Source organism: Symphalangus syndactylus, chromosome 22 (assembly GCF_028878055.3).
Source record: "Symphalangus syndactylus isolate Jambi chromosome 22, NHGRI_mSymSyn1-v2.1_pri, whole genome shotgun sequence".
NCBI lineage: Eukaryota > Metazoa > Chordata > Mammalia > Primates > Hylobatidae > Symphalangus > Symphalangus syndactylus.
In genome coordinates this window covers 38,660,479-38,677,047 of record NC_072444.2, presented here as the reverse complement: position 1 = coordinate 38,677,047, position 16,569 = coordinate 38,660,479, and positions in this window count along the sequence as shown.

Here is a 16,569-nt window from a genome sequence, read left to right as displayed (position 1 = left end):
TTTGATTGAGCAGTTCTGAAACACTCTATCTGTAGAAACTGCAAGTGGACATTAGGAACGCTCAGGGGCCAATAGTGGAAAAAGCAATATCTTCAAATAAAAACTACACAGAAGCATTCTGTGAAACTTCTTTCTGTTCTGTGCATTCAACTAACAGAGTTGAAGCTTGCTTTTGATTGAGCAGTTCTGAAACACTCTTTCTGTAGAAACTGCAAGTGGATATTGGGAGCGTTACGGGCCTGTATTGGAAAAAGGTATATCTTCAAATAAAACTACACAGAAGCGTTCTGTGAAACTTCTTTCTGTTCTGTGCATTCATCTAACAGAGTTGAAGCTTGCTTTTGATTGAGCAGTTCTGAAAAACTCTTTCTGTAGGAAATGCAATTGGACATTCGGAGGGCCATGCGGCCTCTAGTGGAAAAAGGAATATCCTCAAATAAAAATTACACAGAAGCATTCTGTGTAACTTCTTTCTGTTCTGTGCATTCAAATAACAGAGTTGAAGCTTACTTTTGATTGGGTAGTTCTGAAACCCTCTTTCTGTAGAAACTGCAAGTGGATATTCAGAGCGCTCAGAGGCCTATAGTGGAAAAAGGAATATCTTCAAATAAAAACTACACAGAAGCATTCTGTGAATCTTCTTTCTGTTCTGTTGGTTCAACTAACAGAGTTGAAGCTTACTTTTGATTGAGCAGTTCTGAAACACTCTTCCTGTAGAAACTGCAATTGGATATTCGGAGCGCTACGGGGCCAATAGTGGAAAAAGGAGTATGCTCAAATAAAAACTAGACAGAAGCATTCTGTGAAACTCCTTTCTGTTCTGTGCATTCAAATTTCAGAGTTGAAGCTTACTTTTAATTGACCAGTTCTGAAATACTCTTTCTGTGTAAACTGCAATTGGACATTCGGAGCGATTAGGGGCCTATAATGGCAAAAGGCATATCTTCAAATAAAAACTACACAGAATCATTCTGTGAAACATCCTTCTGTTCTTTGCTTTCAGCCAACAGAGTTCAACTTTACTTTTGGTTGAGCAGTAATGAAACACTCTTTCTGTAGAAACTGCAAGTGGAGAGTCGGAGGTCTAAGAGGCCTATGGTGGAAAAAGGAATAACATCAAATATAAACTACACAGAAGCATTCTGTGAAACTTCTTTCTGTTCTGTGCATTCAACTAACAGGGTTGAAGCTTACTTTTGATTGAGCTGTTCTGAAACACTCTTTCTGTAGAAACTGCAAATGGACATTTGGTGTGCTAAGCGGCCTATAGTGCAAAAATAATATCTTCAAATAAAAATTACGCAGAGCATTCCGTGAAACTTCTTTCTGTTCTGGACATTCAACTAACAGAGTTGAAGCTTACTTTTGATTGAGCAGTTCCTAAACACTCTATCTGTAGAAACTGCAATTTATATTTGGAGGTATCTGGGGCCTCTAGTGGAAAAAGGAATATCTTCAAATAAAAACTACACAGAAGGATTCTGTGAAACATCCTTCTGTTCTGCGCATGCAACTAACAGAGTTGAAGCTTACTTTTGATTGAGCAGTTCTGAAACACTCTTTCTGTAGAAACAGCAAGTGGACATTCGGAGCTCTACGGGGCCTGTAGTGGAAAAAGGAATATCTTCAAATAAAAACTGCACAGAAGCATTCTGCGAAACTGCTTTCTGTTCCATGCATTCAACTAACAGATCTGAAGCTTACGTTTCATTGAGCAGTTCTGAAAAATTCTTTGTGTAGAAAATGTAATTTGACATTCGGAGGGCTATGGCGTCTCTAGTGGAAAAAGGAATATCCTCAAATAAAACTACACAGAAGCATTCTTGAAACTTCTTTCTACTCTGTGCGTTCAACTAACAGAGTTGAAGCTTACTTTTGATTGAGCAGTTCTGAAACACTCTATCTGTAGAAACTGCAAGTGGACATTAGGAACGCTCAGGGGCCAATAGTGGAAAAAGCAATATCTTCAAATAAAAACTACACAGAAGCATTCTGTGAAACTTCTTCCTGTTCTGTGCATTCAACTAACAGAGTTGAAGCTTGCTTTTGATTGAGCAGTTCTGAAACACTCTTTCTGTAGAAACTGCAAGCGGATATTCGGAGCGTTACGGGCCTGTATTGGAAAAAGGTATATCTTCAAATAAAAACTACACAGAAGCGTTCTGTGAAACTTCTTTCTGTTCTGTGCATTCATCTAACAGAGTTGAAGCTTGCTTTTGATTGAGCAGTTCTGAAAAACTCTTTCTGTAGGAAATGCAATTGGACATTCGGAGGGCCATGCGGCCTCTAGTGGAAAAAGGAATATCCTCAAATAAAAATTACACAGAAGCATTCTGTGTAACTTCTTTCTGTTCTGTGCATTCAAATAACAGAGTTGAAGCTTACTTTTGATTGGGTAGTTCTGAAACCCTCTTTCTGTAGAAACTGCAAGTGGATATTCAGAGCGCTCAGAGGCCTATAGTGGAAAAAGGAATATCTTCAAATAAAAACTACACAGAAGCATTCTGTGAATCTTCTTTCTGTTCTGTTGGTTCAACTAACAGAGTTGAAGCTTACTTTTGATTGAGCAGTTCTGAAACACTCTTCCTGTAGAAACTGCAATTGGATATTCGGAGCGCTACGGGGCCAATAGTGGAAAAAGGAGTATGCTCAAATAAAAACTAGACAGAAGCATTCTGTGAAACTCCTTTCTGTTCTGTGCATTCAAATTTCAGAGTTGAAGCTTACTTTTAATTGACCAGTTCTGAAATACTCTTTCTGTGTAAACTGCAATTGGACATTCGGAGCGATTAGGGGCCTATAATGGCAAAAGGCATATCTTCAAATAAAAACTACACAGAATCATTCTGTGAAACATCCTTCTGTTCTTTGCTTTCAGCCAACAGAGTTCAACTTTACTTTTGGTTGAGCAGTAATGAAACACTCTTTCTGTAGAAACTGCAAGTGGAGAGTCGGAGGTCTAAGAGGCCTATGGTGGAAAAAGGAATAACATCAAATATAAACTACACAGAAGCATTCTGTGAAACTTCTTTCTGTTCTGTGCATTCAACTAACAGGGTTGAAGCTTACTTTTGATTGAGCTGTTCTGAAACACTCTTTCTGTAGAAACTGCAAATGGACATTTGGTGTGCTAAGCGGCCTATAGTGCAAAAATAATATCTTCAAATAAAAATTACGCAGAGCATTCCGTGAAACTTCTTTCTGTTCTGGACATTCAACTAACAGAGTTGAAGCTTACTTTTGATTGAGCAGTTCCTAAACACTCTATCTGTAGAAACTGCAATTTATATTTGGAGGTATTTGGGGCCTCTAGTGGAAAAAGGAATATCTTCAAATAAAAACTACACAGAAGGATTCTGTGAAACATCCTTCTGTTCTGCGCATGCAACTAACAGAGTTGAAGCTTACTTTTGATTGAGCAGTTCTGAAACACTCTTTCGGTAGAAACAGCAAGTGGACATTCGGAGCTCTACGGGGCCTGTAGTGGAAAAAGGAATATCTTCAAATAAAAACTGCACAGAAGCATTCTGCGAAACTGCTTTCTGTTCCTTGCATTCAACTAACAGATCTGAAGCTTACGTTTCATTGAGCAGGTATGAAAAATTCTTTGTGTAGAAAATGTAATTTGACATTCGGAGGGCTATGGCGTCTCTAGTGGAAAAAGGAATATCCTCAAATAAAACTACACAGAAGCATTCTTGAAACTTCTTTCTACTCTGTGCGTTCAACTAACAGAGTTGAATCTTACTTTTGATTGAGCAGTTCTGAAACACTCTATCTGTAGAAACTGCAAGTGGACATTAGGAACGCTCAGGGGCCAATAGTGGAAAAAGCAATATCTTCAAATAAAAACTACACAGAAGCATTCTGTGAAACTTCTTTCTGTTCTGTGCATTCAACTAACACATTTGAAACTTTCTTTTCATTGAGCACTTCTGAAACACTCTTTCTGTAGAAACTGCAAGTGGACATTCTGAGCGCTAAGGGGCCTATAGTGGAAAAAGGAATATCTTGAAATAAAAATTACACCGAAGCATTCTGTGAAACATCTTTGTGTTCTGTGCATTCAACTAACAGATTTGAACCTTACCTTTGATTGAGCAGTTCTGAAATACTCTTTCTGTAGAAACTGCAAACGGACATTCTGAGCGCTAAGGGCCTTTAGTGGAAAAAGGGATATCTTCAAATGAAAACTAAACAGAAGCATTCTGTGAAACTACTTTCTGTTCTGTTCATTCAACTAACAGAGTTGAAGCTTCCTTTTGATTGGGTAGTTCTGAAACACTGTTTCTGTAGAAACCGCCAGTGGATATTCAGAGCGCTCAAAGGCCTATAGTGGAAAAAGGAATATCTTGAAATAAAAACTACACCGAAGCATTCTGTGAAACATCTTTCTGTTCCCGGCATTCAACTAACAGAGTTGAAGCTTCCTTTTGATTGAGCAGTTCTGAAACCCTCTTTCAGTAGAAACTGCAACTGCACATTCGGAGCGCTACGGGGCCTGTAGTGGAAAAAGGAATATCTTCAAATAAAAACTACACAGAAGCATTCTGCAAAACTAGTTTCTGTTCCATGCATTCAACTAACAGATTTGAAGCTTACGTTTCATTGAGCAGTTCTGAAATATTCTTTCAGTAGAAAATGCAATTTGACATTTGGAGGGCTATGTCGTCTCTAGTGGAAAAAGGAATATCCTCAAATACAACTACACAGAAGCATTCTGTGAAACTTCTTTCTACTCTGTGCGTTCAACTAACAGAGTTGAAACTTACTTTTGATTGAGCAGTTCTGAAACTCTCTATCTGTAGAAACTGCAAGTGAACATTAGGAATGCTCAGGGGCCAATAGTGGAAAAAGGAATATCTTCAAATAAAAACTACACAGAAGCATTCTGTGAAACTTCTTTCTGTTCTGTGCATTCAATTAACAGAGGTGAAGCTTACTTTTCATTGGGCATTTCTGAAACATTATTTCTGTAGAAAGTGCTAGCGGACATTTGGAGAGTTAAGAAGCCTATAGTGGAAAAAGGAATATGTTCAAATAAAAACTACACAGAAGCATTCTGTGAAATTTCTTTCTCTTCTATGCATTCAACTAACAGAGTTGAAGCTTACTTTTGATTGAGCAGTTCTGAAACACACTTTCTGTAGAATTAGCAAGTGGATATTCACTGCGCTAAGGGGCGTATTGTGGAAAAAGGAATATCCTCAAATAAAAGCTACACAGAAACATTCTGTGAAACTCATATCCGTTCTGTGTATTCAACTGACAGAGTTGAAACACACTTGATTGAGCAGTTCTGAAATACTCTTTCTGTAGAAACTGCAAATGGACATTCTGTGCGCTAAGGGGCCAATAGTGGAAAAAAAGATATCTTCAAATGAAAACTACACGGAAGCATTCTGTGAAACTTCTTTCTGTTCTGTGCATTCAACTAACACAGTTGAAACTTACTTTTCATTGAGCACTTCTGAAACAATCTTTCCATAGAAACTGCAAGTGGACATTTGGAGATGTCAGGGGCCTATAGTGGAAAAAGGAATATCTTCAAATAAAAACTACACAGAAGCATTCTGTGAAAATTCTTTCTGTTCTGTGCATTCAACTAACAGAGTTGAAGCTTACTTTTGATTGAGCAGTTCTGAAACACACTTTCTGTAGAAATTGCACGTGGACATTCGCTGCGCTAAGGGGCGTATAGTGGAAAAAGTAGTATCCTCAAATAAAAACTACACAGGAAGTTTATGTGAAACTACATTCTGTTCTGTGCATTCAACTAACAGATTTGAAGCTTACTTTTGATTGAGCAGTTCTGAAACACTCTTTCTGTAGAAACTGCAAGTCGACAACTTGAGGTGTCAGGGGCCTATAGTGGAAAAAGTAATATCTTCAAATAAAAACTACACAGAAGCATTCTCTGAAACTAATTTCTGTTCTGCGCATTCAACTAACAGAGTTGAAGCTTACTTTTGATTGAGCAGTTCTGAAACACTCTTTCTGTAGAAACTGCAAGTGGACATTCGGAGAGCTAAGGGGCATATAGTGGAAAAAGGAATATCTTGAAATAAAAACTTCACAGAAGCATTCTGTGAAACATCTTTCTCTTCTGTGCATTCAACTAACGGAGTTGAAGCTTACTTTTGAATGAGCAGTTCTGAAACACTCTTTCTTTATTAACGGCAAGAGGACATACGGAGCACTAAGGGGCCTATTGTTTAAAAAGGAATATCTTCAAATAAAAACTACACAGAAGCATTCTGTGAAACTTCTTTCTCTTCTGTGCATTCAACTAACAGAGTTGAAGCATCCTTTTGATTGAGCAGTTCTGAAACACTCTTTCTGTAGAAACTGCAATTGGACATTTTGTGTTGTCAGGGGCCTATAGTGGAAAAAGGAATATCTTCAAATAAAAACTACACAGAAGCATTCTGTGAATCTCCTTTCTGTTCTGTTGGTTCAACTAACAGAGTTGAAGCTTACTTTTGGTTGAGCAGTTCTGAAACACTCTTCCTGTAGAAACCGCAATTGGAAATTCGGAGCGCTACGGGGCCAATAGTGGAAAAAGAAGTATGCTCAAATAAAAACTACACAGAATCATTCTGTGAAACTGCTTTCTGGTCTGTGCACTCAAATTTCAGAGTTGAAGCTTACTTTTAATTGACCAGTTCTGAAATACTCTTTCTGTGGAAACTGCAAGTGGACATTCGGAGCGTTTAGGGGCCTCTAATGGCAAAAGGCATATCTTCAAATAAAAACTACACAGAATCATTCTGTGAAACTTCCTTCTGTTCTTTTCTTTCAGCCAACAGAGTTGAACTTTACTTTTGGTTGAGCAGTAATGAAACACTCTTTCTGTAGAAACTGCAAGTGGAGAGTCGGAGGTCTAAGAGGCCTATGGTGGAAAAAGGAATAACATCAAATATAAACTACACAGAAGCAATCTGTGAAACTTCTTTCTGTTCTCTGCATTCAACTAACAGGGGTGAAGCTTACTTTTGATTGAGCAGTTCTGAAACACTCTTTCTGTAGAAACTGCAAATGGACATTTGGTGTGCTAAGGGGCCTATAGTGCAAAAATAATATCTTCAAATAAAAATTACGCAGAGCATTCCGTGAATCTTCTTTCTGTTCTGGACATTCAACTAACAGAGTTGAAGCTTACTTTTGATTGAGCAGTTCCTAAACACTCTATCTGTAGAAACTGCAATTTATATTTTGAGGTATCAGGGGCCTCTAGTGGAAAAAGGAATATCTTCAAATAAAAACTACACAGAAGGATTCTGTGAAACATCCTTCTGTTCTGCGCATGCAACTAACAGAGTTGAAGCTTACTTTTGATTGAGCAGTTCTGAAACACTCTTTCTGTAGAAACTGCAAATGGATATTTGGTGTGCTAAGGGGCCTATAGTGCAAAAATAATATCTTCAAATAAAAATTACGCAGAGCATTCCGTGAAACTTCTTTCCGTTCTGGACATTCAACTAACAGAGTTGAAGCTTACTTTTGATTGAGCAGTTCCTAAACACTCTATTTGTAGAAACTGCAATTTATATTTTGAGGTATCAGGGGCCTCTAGTGGAAAAAGGAATATCTTCAAATAAAAACCACACAGAACGATTCTGTGAAACATCCTTCTGTTCTGCGCATGCAACTAACAGAGTTGAAGCTTACTTTTGATTGTGCAGTTCTGAATCACACTTTCTGCAGAAATTGCAAGTGGACAGTCGCTGCGCTAAGGGGCGTATTGTGGAAAAACGACTATCCTCAAATAAAAACTACACAGAACCTTTCTGTGAAACTGCTTTCTGGTCTGTGCATTCAACTAACAGACTACTAGCTTACTTTTGATTGAGCAGTCATGAAACACTCTTTCTGTGGAAACTAGAAGAGGACATTCAGAGCGCTCAGTGGCCTACAGTGTAAAAAGGAATATCTTGAAATAAAAACTACACCGAAGCATTCTGTGAAACTTCTTTCTGTTCTGTGCATTCAACTAACGGAGTTGAAGCTTACTTTTGAGTGAGCAGTTCTGAAACACTCTTTCAGTAGAAACTGCAACTGCACTTTCGGAGCGCTACGGGGCCTGTAGTGGAAAAAGGAATATCTTCAAATAAAAACTACACGGAAGCATTCTGTGAAACTTGTTTCTCTGCTGTGCATTCAACTAACAGAGTTGAAGCTTACTTTTCATAGAGCAGTTCTGAAACACACTTTCTGTAGAAATTGCAAATGGACATTCTCTGCGCTAAGGGGCGTATAGTGGAAAAAGTAATATCCTCAAATAAAAACTACACAGAACTTTTCTGTGAAACTCCTTTCTGTTCTGTGCATTCAACTAACAGAGTACAAGCTTACTTTTGATTGAGCAGTTCTGAAACACTCTTTCTGTAGAAACTGCAAGTGGACATTCCGAGCGCTAAGGGGCCTATAGTGGAAAAAGGAATATCTTGAAATAAAAACAACACCGAAGCATTCTGTGAAACACCTTTCTGTTCTCTGCATTCAACTAACAGAGTTGAAGCTTACTTTTGATTGAGCAGTTCTGAGACACTCTTTCTTTAGAAACTGCAAGTGGACATTCGGAGCGCTCAGTGGCCTATAGTGGAAAAAGGAATATCTTCAAATAAAAACTACATAGAAGCATTCTGTGAAACTTCCTTCTGTTCTGTGCATTCAACTAACAGAGTTGAAGATTACTTTTGTTTGAGCAGTTATGAAACACTATTTCTGTAGAAAGTGCAAGTGGAAATTTGGAGAGCTAGGAAGCCTATAGTGGAAAAAGGAATATCTTCCAATAAAAACTACACAGAAGCATTCTGTGAAACTTCTTTCTGTTCTCTGCATTCAACTAACAGAGTTGAAGCTTACTTTTGATTGAGCAGTTCTGAAACACACTTTCTGTAGAAATTGCAGTTGGACATTATCTGGGCTAAGGGGCGTATTGTGGAAAAAGGAATATCCTCAAATAAAAACTAGACAGAATGTTTTTGTGAAACTCCTTTCTGTTCTGTGCATTCAACTAACAGATTTGAACCTTACTTTTGATTGAGCACTTCTGAAATACTCTTTCTGTAGAAACTGCAAATGGACGTTCTGAGCGCTAAGGGCCTTTAGTGGAAAAAGGAATATCTTCAAATGAAAACTACACAGAAGCATTCTGCGAAACTACTTTCTGTTCTGTTCATTCAACTAACAAAGTTGAAGCTTACTTTTGATTGGGTAGTTCTGAAACACTCTTTCTGTAGAAACTGCAAGTGGATACTCAGAGTGCTCAGAAGCCTATAGTGGAAAAAGGAATATCATCAAATGAAAACTACACAGAAGCATTCTGTGAAACTTCTTTCTGTTCTGTGCATTCAACTAACAGAGTTGAAGCTTACTTTCGATTCAGCAGTTATGAAACACTCTTTCTGTAGAAACTGCACGTGGACATTCGGAGCGCTAACGGGCCTATAGTGTAAAAAGTGTAAAAAGGAATATCTTGAAATAAAAACTACACCGAAGCATTCTGTGAAACACCTTTGTGTTCTCTGCATTCAACTAACAGATTTGAACCTTACTTTTGATTGAGCAGTTCTGAAACACTCTTTCTGTAGAAACTGCAAGTGGACATTTGGAGTGCTCAGGAACCTATGGTGGAAACAGGAATATCTTCAAATAAAAACTACACAGAAGCATTCTGTGAAACTTTTTTCCCTTCTGTGCATTCAACTAACAGAGTTGAAACTTACTATTGATTGTGCAGTTCTGAATCACACTTTCTGTAGAAATTGCAAGTGGACAGTCGCTGCGCTAAGGGGCGTATTGTGGAAAAACGACTATCCTCAAATAAAAACTACACAGAAGCTTTCTAGGAAACTGCTTTCTGGTCTGTGCATTCAACTAACAGGCTACAAGCTTACTTTATTGAGCAGTTCTGAAACACTCTTTCTGTGGAAACTAGAAGAGTACATTCAGATCGCTCAGTGGCCTACAGTGTAAAAAGGAATATCCTGACATAAAAACTACACCGAAGCATTCTGTGAAACTTCTTTCTGTTCTTTGCATTCAACTAACGGGGTTGAAGCTTACTTTTGATTGAGCAGTTCTGAAACACTCTTTCAGTAGAAACTGCAACTGCCCTTTCGGAGCGCTACGGGGCCTGTAGTGGAAAAAGGAATATCTTCAAATAAAAACTACACAGAAGCATTCTGTGAAACTTGTTTCTCTGCTGTGCATTCAACTAACAGAGTTGAAGCTTACTTTTGATTGAGCAGTTCTGAAACACACTTTCTGTAGAAATTGCAAATGGACATTCTCTGCGCTAAGGGGCGTATAGTGGAAAAAGTAATATCCTCAAATAAAAACTACACAGAACTTTTCTGTGAAACTCCTTTCTGTTCTGTGCATTCAACTAACAGAGTACAAGCTTACTTTTGATTGAGCAGTTCTGAAACACTCTTTCTGTAGAAACTGCAAGTGGACATTCCGAGTGCTAAGGGGCCTATAGTGGAAAAAGGAATATCTTGAAATAAAAACAACACCGAAACATTCTGTGAAACACCTTTGTGTTCTCTGCATTCAACTAACAGATTTGAACCTTACTTTTGATTGAGCAGTTCTGAAACACTCTTTCTTTTGAAACTGCAAGTGGACATTTGGAACGCTCAGGAACCTATAGTGGAAACAGGAATATCTTCAAATAAAAACTACACAGAAGCATTCTGTGAAACTTCTTTCCCTTCTGTGCTTTCAACTAACAGAGTTGAAACTTACTTTTGATTTTGCAGTTCTGAATCACACTTTCCGTAGAAATTGCAAGTGGACAGTCGCTGCGCTAAGGGGCGTATTGTGGAAAAACGAATATCCTCAAATAAAAACTAGACAGAACCATTCTGTGAAACTGCTTTGTGGTCTGTGCATTCAACTAACAGAGTACAAGCTTACTTTTGATTGAGCAGTTCTGAAACACTCTTTCTGTGGAAACTACAAGTGGACATTCGGAGCGCTCAAGGGCCTACAGTGTAAAAAGGAATATCTTGAAATAAAAACTACAACGAAGCATTCTGTGAAACTTCTTTCTGTTCTCTGCATTCAACTAACGGAGTTGAAGCTTACTTTTGATTGAGCAGTTCTGAAACACTCTTTTAGTAGAAACTGCAACTGCACTTTCGGAGCGCTACGGGGCCTGTAGTGGAAAAAGGAATATCTTCAAATAAAAACTACACAGAAGCATTCTGTGAAACTTGTTTCTCTGCTGTGCATTCAACTAACAGAGTTGAAGCTTACTTTTGATTGAGCAGTTCTGAAACACTCTTTCTGTAGAAACCGCAAGTGGACATTCGGAGCTCTACGGGGCCTGTAGTGGAAAAAGGAATATCTTCAAATAAAAACTACACAGAAGCATTCTACGAAACTACTTTCTATTCCATGCATTCAACTTACAGATTTGAAGCTTACATTTCATTGAACAGTTCTGAAAAATTCTTTCTGTAGAAAAGGCAATTTGACATTCGGAGGGCTATGGCATCTCTAGTGGAAAAAGGAATATCCTCAAATAAAACTACACAGAAGCATTCTGTGAAACTTCTTTCTGTTCTGTGCATTGAACTAACAGAGTTGAAGCATACTTTCGATTGAGCAGTTATGAAACACTCTTTCTGTAGAAACTGCACGTGGACATTCGGAGCGCTAACGGGCCTATAGTGTAAAAAGGAATATCTTGAAATAAAAACAACACCGAAGCATTCTGTGAAACACCTTTGTGTTCTCTGAATTCAACTAACAGATTTGAACCTTACTTTTGATTGAGCAGTTCTGAAACACTCTTTCTGTAGAAACTGAAAGTGGACATTTGGAGTGCTCAGGAACCTATGGTGGAAACAGGAATATCTTCAAATAAAAACTACACAGAAGCATTCTGTGAAACTTTTTTCCCTTCTGTGCGTTCAACTAACAGAGTTGAAACTTACTTTTGATTTTGCAGTTCTGAATCACACTTTCTGTAGAAATTGCAAGTGGACAGTCGCTGCGCTAAGGGGCGTATTTTGGAAAAACGAATATCCTCAAATAAAAACTACACAGAACCTTTCTGTGAAACTGCTTTCTGGTCTGTGCATTCAACTAACAGACTACAAGCTTACTTTTGATTGAGCAGTTCTGAAACACTCTTTCTGGGGAAACTACAAGTGGACATTCGGAGCGCTAAGGGGCCTACAGTGTAAAAAGGAATATCTTGAAATAAAAACTACAACGAAGCATTCTGTGAAACTTCTTTCTGTTCTCTGCATTCAACTAACAGAGTTGAAACTTACTATTGATTGTGCAGTTCTGAATCACACTTTCTGTAGAAATTGCAAGTGGACCGTCGCTGCGCTAAGGGGCGTATTGTGGAGAAACGACTATCCTCAAATAAAAACTACACAGAAGCTTTCTATGAAACTGCTTTCTGGTCTGTGCATTCAACTAACAGGCTACAAGCTTACTTTATTGAGCAGTTCTGAAACACTCTTTCTGTAGAAACTGCAAGTGGACATTTGGAGTGCTCAGGAAACTATGGTGGAAACAGGAATATCTTCAAATAAAAACTACACAGAAGCATTCTGTGAAACTTTTTTCCCTTCTGTGCATTCAACTAACAGAGTTGAAACTTACTATTTATTGTGCAGTTCTGAATCACACTTTCTGTAGAAATTGCAAGTGGACCGTCGCTGCGCTAAGGCGCATATTGTGGAAAAAAGACTATCCTCAAATAAAAACTACACAGAAGCTTTCTATGAAACTGCTTTCTGGTCTGTGCATTCAACTAACAGGCTACAAGCTTACTTTTTGAGCAGTTCTGAAACACTCTTTCTGTGGAAACTAGAAGAGGACATTCAGAGCGCTCAGTGGCCTACAGTGTAAAAAGGAATATCCTGACATAAAAACTACACCGAAGCATTCTGTGAAACTTCTTTCTGTTCTTTGCATTCAACTAACGGAGTTGAAGCTTACTTTTGATTGAGCAGTTCTGAAACACTCTTTCAGTAGAAACTGCAACTGCACTTTCGGAGCGGTACGGGGCCTGAAGTGGAAAAAGGAATATCTTCAAATAAAAACTACACAGAAGCATTCTGTGAAACTTGTTTCTCTGCTGTGCATTCAACTAACAGAGTTGAAGCTTACTTTTGATTGAGCAGTTCTGAAACACACTTTCTGTAGAAATTGCAAATGGACATTCTCTGCGCTAAGGGGCGTATAGTGGAAAAAGTAATATCCTCAAATAAAAACTACACAGAACTTTTCTGTGAAACTCCTTTCTGTTCTGTGCATTCAACTAACAGAGTACAAGCTTACTTTTGATTGAGCAGTTCTGAAACACTCTTTCTGTAGAAACTGCAAGTGGACATTCCGAGCGCTAAGGGGCCTATAGTGGAAAAAGGAATATCTTGAAATAAAAACAACACCGAAGCATTCCGTGAAACATCTTTCTGTTCTCTGCATTCAACTAACAGAGTTGAAGCTTACTTTTGATTGAGAAGTTCTGAGACACTCTTTCTTTAGAAACTGCAAGTGGACATTCGGAGCGCTCAGTGGCCTATAGTGGAAAAAGGAATATCTTCAAATAAAAACTACATAGAAGCATTCTGTGAAACTTCCTTCTGTTCTGTGCATTCAACTAACAGAGTTGAAGATTACTTTTGATTGAGCAGTTATGAAACACTATTTCTGTAGAAAGTGCAAGTGGAAATTTGGAGAGCTAGGAAGCCTATAGTGGAAAAAGGAATATCTTCCAATAAAAACTACACAGAAGCATTCTGTGAAACTTCTTTCTGTTCTCTGCATTCAACTAACAGAGTTGAAGCTTACTTTTGATTGAGCAGTTCTGAAACACACTTTCTGTAGAAATTGCAATTGGACATTCTCTGGGGTAAGGGGCGAATTGTGGAAAAAGGAATATCCTCAAATAAAAACTACACAGAAGCATTCTGTGAAACTTCTTTCTGTTCTGTGCATTCAACTAAAAGAGTTGAAGCTTACTTTCGATTGAGCAGTTATGAAACACTCTTTCTGTAGAAACTGCACGTGGACATTCGGAGCGCTAACGGGCCTATAGTGTAAAAAGGAATATCTTGAAATAAAAACTACACCGAAACATTCTGTGAAACACCTTTGTGTTCTCTGCATTCAACTAACAGATTTGAACCTTACTTTTGATTGAGCAGTTCTGAAACACTCTTTCTTTTGAAACTGCAAGTGGACATTTGGAACCCTCAGGAACCTATAGTGGAAACAGGAATATCTTCAAATAAAAACTACACAGAAGCATTCTGTGAAACTTCTTTCCCTTCTGTGCTTTCAACTAACAGAGTTGAAACTTACTTTTGATTTTGCAGTTCTGAATCACACTTTCTGTAGAAATTGCAAGTGGACAGTCGCTGCGCTAAGGGGCGTATTGTGGAAAAACGAATATGCTCAAATAAAAACTACACAGAACCTTTCTGTGAAACTGCTTTCTGGTCTGTGCATTCAACAAACAGAGTACAAGCTTACTTTTGATTGAGCAGTTCTGAAACACTCTTTCTGTGGCAACTAGAAGAGGACATTCAGAGCGCTCCGTGGCCTACAGTGTAAAAAGGGATATCCTGAAATAAAAACTACACCGAATCATTCTGTGAAACATCTTTCTGTTCTGTGCATTCAACTAACGGAGTTGAAGCTTACTTTTGAGTGAGCAGTTCTGAAACACTCTTTCAGTAGAAACTGCAACTGCACTTTCGAAGCACTACGGGGCCTGTAGTGGAAAAAGGAATATCTTCAAATAAAAACTACACAGAAGCATTCTGTGAAACTTGTTTCTCTGCTGTGCATTCAACTAACAGAGTTGAAGCTTACTTTTCATAGAGCAGTTCTGAAACACACGTTCTGTAGAAATTGCAAATGGACATCCTCTGCGCTAAGTGGCGTATAGTGGAAAAAGTAATATCCTCAAATAAAAACTACACAGAACTTTTCTGTGATACTCCTTTCTGTTCTGTGCATTCAACTAACAGACTACAAGCTTACTTTTGATTGAGCAGTTCTGAAACACACTTTCTGTAAAAACTGCAAGTGGACATTCGGAGTGCTCAGGAACCTATAGTGGAAACAGTAATATCTTCAAATAAAAACTACACAGAAGCATTCTGTGAAACTTTTTTCCCTTCTGTGCATTCAACTAACAGATTTGAAACTTACTATTGATTGTGCAGTTCTGAATCACACTTTCTGTAGAAATTGCAAGTGGACAGTCGCTGCGCTAAGGGGCGTATTGTGGAAAAACGACTATCCTCAAATAAAAACTACACAGAACCTTTCTGTGAAACAGCTTTCTGGTCTGTGCATTCAACTAACAGACTACAAGCTTACTTTTGATTGAGCAGTTCTGAAACACTCTTTCTGTGGAAACTAGAAGAGGACATTCAGAGCGCTCAGTGGCCTACAGTGTAAAAAGGGATATCCTGAAATAAAAACTACACCGAAACATTCTGTGAAACTTCTTTCTGTTCTGTGCATTCAACTAACGGAGTTGAAGCTTACTTTTGAGTGAGCAGTTCTGAAACACTCTTTCAGTAGAAACTGCAACTGCACTTTCGAAGCACTACGGGGCCTGTAGTGGAAAAAGGAATATCTTCAAATAAAAACTACACAGAAGCATTCTGTGAAACTTGTTTCTCTGCTGTGCATTCAACTAACAGAGTTGAAGCTTACTTTTGATAGAGCAGTTCTGAAACACACGTTCTGTAGAAATTGCAAATGGACATTCTCTGCGCTAAGTGGCGTATAGTGGAAAAAGTAATATCCTCAAATAAAAACTACACAGAATTTTTCTACGAAACTCCTTTCTGTTCTGTGCATTCAACTAACAGACTACAAGCTTACTTTTGATTGAGCAGGTCTGAAACACTCTTTCTGTAGAAACTGCAAGTGGACATTCCGAGCGCTAAGGGGCCTATAGTGGAAAAAGGAATATCTTGAAATAAAAACAACACCGAAGCATTCTGTGAAACAACTTTCTGTTCTCTGCATTCAACTAACAGAGTTGAAGCTTACTTTTGATTGAGCAGTTCTGAGACACTCTTTCTTTAGAAACTGCAAGTGGACATTCAGAGCGCTCAGTGGCCTATAGTGGAAAAAGGAATATCTTCAAATAAAAACTACATAGAAGCATTCTGTGAAACTTCCTTCTGTTCTGTGCATTCAACTAACAGAGTTGAAGATTACTTTTGATTGAGCAGTTATGAAACACTATTTCTGTAGAAAGTGCAAGTGGAAATTTGGAGAGCTAGGAAGCCTATAGTGGAAAAAGGAATATCTTCCAATAAAAACTACACAGAAGCATTCTGTGAAACTTCTTTCTGTTCTCTGCATTCAACTAACAGAGTTGAAGCTTACTTTTGATTGAGCAGTTCTGAAACACACTTTCTGTAGAAATTGCATTTGGACATTCTCTGGGCTAAGGGGCGTATTGCGGAAAAAGGAATATCCTCAAATAAAAACTACACAGAAAGTTTCTGTGAAACTCCTTTCTGTTCTGTGCATTCACCTAACAGATTTGAACCTTACTTTTGA